Here is a 6,000-nt window from a genome sequence, read left to right as displayed (position 1 = left end):
TAATCATTTGATCATCTGTAACTGGTGGCTCGTGGACAGCAGACTAGTGACAAGTAAGTCTTGTCTGTTTTGCTTATGCCGTTTCCATCTCCTTGTGCAGATAATCTATTTCCCATTTCCCATCCCTCTGCACTGGATGTTAGCTTGAGCTTTTTTGCATTCTCGGATTCCATTCTCCCCAGGCCTCGAATGGTTTGGGAAATTGCCTTTGGCGTTCTGTCTGTTGCACTCCATTGCACTGATTGGTTTTGCAGACGGTCAAATTCAGCCTCATCCTTGAGGACCCACAGGAACATCCTGCTCCAATTTCAACAGCCATGTCTCCTGGATGACTATTAAGTGACAGGTTCACTCTCCATGTCCAGGCTTGTTTCGCTGCTAATTGCCACAGCCAGGCGAAAACTCACTTCAAGCGCATCTCTCCCGGGTTAATTTGCGAATATTTCTGCACTGCCCTGTCCTTGAGCACCTGGGCTGGACTAATCAAACATTCGTCCCTGAGATGGATAGGCCGTTTATCACGCTGTATAAATAACATTGTTACAGAGCTTTTGGCTTTGATCGTGGCTTCATTGTTTGGGGATTTGCCTGTTTTCTCTTAGCTCCATGTACACATTTGATCCTGCCATTGGGGATCTTCTTAAATGCTTCTTTTTGCTGTGCCTGATTAATAGCTCTCTCTCCACATTCAAGTCAAACCCTTTGGGAGCCTTTCAGACACCAACTCCCAGATAAATCACTTGATCTTAAGTATAGCTGTGTCACTGTAAGATGTACAATGATCAATGAATTAACTGGTTAAACTGAACTTAACATTTCCATGTGCCACAAGGTTGTTTTGCTCTAATATCTTTTGTACAACTTTGTATGTTGCCAGTCTGAAGGCTTGTGTTGTGCTTTCTGGTTCACACTGCTTGAATCTTTCAAAATATCTTACCTATTTTAGCACGGCTGCCTCACAGCGCTGGGACGCCTGCTTCGATTCCTGCCTTAAGTGTCTGCGTGGAGTTCTCCCCGTATGTGCGCAGATTTAAGAACATAAGAACATAAGAAATAGGAGCAGGAGTAGGCCATCTAGCCCTTCGAGCCTGCCCCGCCATTCAATAAGATCATGGCTGATCTGTCGCTGCTCAGTTCCACTTTCCCGCCCTCTCCCCATAACCCTTAATCCCCTCTCTTATCAAAAACCCATCAACCCGCTTCTTAAAAATATTTAGCGAGGCAGCCTCCACCACTTCAACGGGCAGAGAATTCCAGAGATTCACCACCCTTTGAGTGAAGAAGTTCCTCCTCAACTCCATTCTAAACCGCCTCCCCTTTATCTTGAGGCTGTGCCCCCTAGTCCTACTGTCTTTTTTGAGCGGGAAGAGTCTCTCCACCTCTATCCTATCCATCCCATTCATCATCTTATCTGTCTCAATGAGATCTCCCCTCATTCTTCTAAACTCTAACGAGTACAAGCCCAGTTTATTCAGCCTCTCCTCATAGCTCAATCCCCTCAACTCCGGTATCAGCCTAGTAAACCTCCTTTGCACTCCCTCCAGGGCTAAAATATCCTTGCGCAGGTGCGGCGCCCAAAACTGCACACAGTACTCCAGCTGTGGCCTCACCAATGCCCTATATAGCCGCAGCAAGACCTCCCTACTTTTATATTCAATCCCCCTCGCTATGAAGGCCAGCATCCCATTCGCCTTCCTGACCACCTGCTGCACCTGCAAGCTGGGTTTTTGCGACTCATGCACAAGGACCCCGAGGTCCCTCTGCACCGTCGCCTGCTGCAGTTTTTCGCCACGTAAGTAATAGTCCTTCCTACCATTCTTCCTACCAAAGTGGACCACCTCACACTTGCCAACATTAAATTCCATTTGCCATTTCCTGGCCCATTCGCCCAGCCTATCTAGATCCTTCTGCAGACTCTCCACACCCTCCGCGCAATTTCCTCCAGGTGCTCCGGTTTCCTCCCACACTCCAAAGATATGCAGGTTAGGTTGATTGGTCATGCTAAATCGCCCCTTAGTGCCAAGGGGATTAGCAGGGTAAATACGTGGGGTTACGGGGCTAGGGCCTGGGCGGGATTGTTGTTGGTGTAGACTCAATGGGCTAAATGGCCTCTTTCTGCACTGTTGGGATTCTATGATGCTATCCTTGTGAAATCACTTAATTCATTACAACTGAATTAATAAGTCTGTAATTATTGCATATGTGTAGTTTGACAATGCTTTGACCTATATATAGTATGTGTACAGTTACAGACAGAATTGCAAAATTCTTCAGTTTTGGCTGGGACGACAGTGTGTTCAATAACTTGCTACTTTGTAGTACTTCTACTCGGGGCTTATTCATGAAGGCCCTTGTCCTTGCCACTCATCTGTGCACCATCGACAAGGCACAAGTCAAGAGTATGATGGAGTACTTCCCACTTGTCTGAATGGTTGCAGCTCCAATAAGCTTAATGCCATCCAGGACAAAGCAGCCTGCTTGATTGACACCACATCTACAAACACCCACTCCCTCCACCACCACACTCAGTAGCAGCAGTGTGTACTGTCTACAAGATGCACTGCAGCAATTCACCAAAGGTCCTGAGACAGCACCTTCCAAACGCACAACCACTTCCACCTAGAAGGACAAGGGCAGCAGATAAATGGGAACACCACCACCTGCAAGTTCCCCTCCAAGCCACTCACCATCCTGACTTGGAAATATATCGCCGTTCCTTCACAGTCGCTCGGTCAAAATCCTGGAATTCCCTCCCTAAAGGTATTGTGGGTCAACCCACAGAACATGGACTGCAGCGATTCAAGGAGACAGCTCACCCACCTTCTCAAGGGCAACTAGGGATGGACAATAAAGGCTGGCCAGCCAGCGATGCCCATGAATGAATAAACTGAGATGGGAGTTCAGGTCAGGGAGTTCACTTAGAAAGGAAAACAGAATTAGAGGGCACAGCCTCAAAATAAGAGGGGGGGGGGCAGTTTAGAACAGAGTTGAGGAGGAACTTCTTCACTCAAAGGGTGGTGAGTCTCTGGAATTCTCTGCCCGTTGAAGTGGTGGAGGCTACCTCGTTAAATATATTTAAGTCACGGGTAGATAGATTTCTGATAGACAAGGGAATTAAGGGTTGTGGGGAAAAAGCGGGAAAGTGGAACTGATCCACTTCAGATCAGCCATGGCCTTATTGAATGGCGGGGCAGGCTTGAAGGGCTAGATGGCCTACTCCTGCTCCTATTTCTTATGTTCTTATCTTCTAGGTCTCTTATGTATCAGTGCAGACGCAGTGGGCCAAAGGGCTTCTGCTGCATGATATGATTCTCTGATTCCATACATCCACTGCCTTGGAAAACACTGTTTCCTGGGAACAACATGAGGAAAAAAAAACAGAATACCTGATTATTTCTCCCTGCACCCTTTGTGGGATCTTGAAGTTGAACTTCCCAAGAATGAAATCTGATTTGGCACGACAAGTGTAAAACAATGAAGTGAGATTGAATCAGCTTCCTATTTTACACAAGTTTAATTTCCATTGAGGCCCATTGTACTGTCATACAAAGTTCAAAATGACCCCCATCTTTAAGATATGTTGAGGAGATGACAAGGAATTACGATATACAATTCTCAACTGAGATCTACTGAAATGATTCAGAGATAACCTTGACTGCTGAGTGAGCTTATCCAGTGATTAGCTGAGCTGTAGTCATTAAATAGTGCTTACGGCTCTGGGCAACGCCATTCAACCCAATCGATCTCTGTCAGTATGTACGTTCCACACAAGCCTCCTCCCACTGCAAGTGGCAATCTTCATCAGCTTCTTGTTTCAATTATATCAAGGGATTGATAACCTGTGCCATCTATATCAATATTTAAGGGCCAGCAAGATGGAACAGAGGTTAGCACTGCTGCCTCACAGCGTCAGGGATCCAGGTTCGATTCCCAGCTTGGACAACTGTCTGCGCGGAGTCTGCATGTTCTCCCCGTGTCTGTGTAGGTTTCCTCCGGGTGCTCCGGTTTTGTCCCACAGTCTGAAAGATGTGCTGGTTAGGTGCTTTGGCTGTGCTAAATTCTCCCTCAGTGTACCCGAACAGGTGCCGGAGTGTGGTGACCAAGGCATTTTCACAGTGACTTCATTGCGGTGTTAATGTAAGCCTACTTGGGACACTAATAAATAAAGCATAAAAACAATTATATCAAGGGATTGATAATCAGTGCCGTGTTTTTCCTAAATCTTCGTGAATACTTGCCCAAGGAAATATCTCACAATTCCCAACGGGAAAGGTACATTTGGGATCGTAGAATCATAGAATCCTACAGTGCAGAAGGAGGCCATTCAGCCCATTGAGTCTGCTGATCACAATCCCACCCAGGCCCTATCCCATAACCCCATGCATTTACCCTCGCTAGCCCCTCTCCTGACATGAAGGGGCCATTTAGCATTGCCAATCCATCAATCCCGCATACCTTTGGACTGCGGGAGGAAACCGGAGCACTCGGAGGAAACCCGCAGACACGGGGAGAATGTGCAAACTTCACACAGGCAGTGACTTGAGGCTGGAATTGAACCTGGGTCCCTGACATTGTGGAGTTGCGGTGCTAACCACTGTGCCTCATGGTCTTACTATTTTACCTTAGGTACACCCAAAATGATAGGGGAATGTACTTCTGCCTCACACCACCAGGGATCCAGGTTCAATTCTGGCCTTGGATGACTGCCTGCATGAAGTTTGCACACTCTCCCCAAGTCTGTGTGAGTTTTCTCCAGCTGCTCCGATTTTCTCCCACAGTCCAAAGATGTGTAGCTTTTAAGGTTTATTTATGATTGTCACAAGTGGGCTTACATTCACACTGCAATTAAGTTAGTGTAGAAATCCTCTAGTTGCCACACTCCCACGCCTGTTTGGGTACACTGAGGGAGAATTTAGCATGGCCAAAGCACCTAACCAGCACGTCATTCAGACTGTAGGAGGAAACCGGAGCAGGAACCGGAGAGGAAACCCATGCAGACATGGGGAGAATGTGTAGACTCTGCACAGACATGACCCAATCCGGGAATCGAACCCGGGTTTCTGGCACTGTGAGGCAGCAGGGCTAACCGTTGTGCCACTATGGCACACACAGGTTAGGTGGATTAGCCATGGAACATGTGTGGGGATACAGGGATAAGGCAGAGGGGAGTGTCTGGGTGGAATGCTCTTTCGGAGAGTCAGTGCAGACTCGATGGGCTGAATGGCCTGTTACGGCATTGTAGGGATTTTGTGGCCCTATGGTTCTCTCTTAAGCATGAAATGATGACAGTTGATAGGATAGTCTGTCCAGAAGCATATCATTCAAAGAGAACTTGCAAACAAGAGTAACAAGACTTGAATTAGATGCTTGGTGGTATAGGACTTTAGTATTTCTGAAAAGAGTCACATATGGTCAAAATTTTCAGTCTTACACTCATCAGGACAAATACAAGATTGCCAAATTTCAAAAGAAACACAATTTCTACTGCAAGAGAGAAGGGTTCTGACAGGTTGGTTAGTCAGCTCTGATTGGTTGAGGTTTTGTAATGAAGAATGCACCATGGAGTTATTGTTCCTCTTGCTTTTGTTTAATTAAAAAGGTTCAATTCCTGGACAAGTTTCTTTTGCTTGTCTAGCACTGGGCTCTGTGAATGAATATATATAGGTTTGAGCAAGTGAACGACTGAGCGACACTATGAGCCCGTCTGATAATCTTAAATTGGTTGTGTGATGAGATCTAACTTACTTCCTTGCGGATCGGGGCTGGGAACTCCGGAAGTCCCAAGCGGCCTCGGGGGTTTAGCAGGTGAGTGGGCAGTTAGAAGGCAGGGTCGTCCTGACAGCAATTTGCTTGCCGAGAAAAACCAGCTCATGTGACCAAGGATTAGGACACCATAGTTGTGGAGAGTGTCAGGCAGAGAGGATAGAGAGAGGGGACAGGGAGCGGTCCTGGTTCAGGTGAAGGAGGAACAGAGAAAGATGCCCCAATCCAGTAAAAAAG

Source organism: Carcharhinus amblyrhynchos, chromosome 8 (genome assembly GCF_965287045.1).
Source record: "Carcharhinus amblyrhynchos chromosome 8, sCarAmb.v2.hapA, whole genome shotgun sequence".
In the NCBI taxonomy this organism is placed as follows: domain Eukaryota; kingdom Metazoa; phylum Chordata; class Chondrichthyes; order Carcharhiniformes; family Carcharhinidae; genus Carcharhinus; species Carcharhinus amblyrhynchos.
This window is presented reverse-complemented; position numbering follows the sequence as displayed.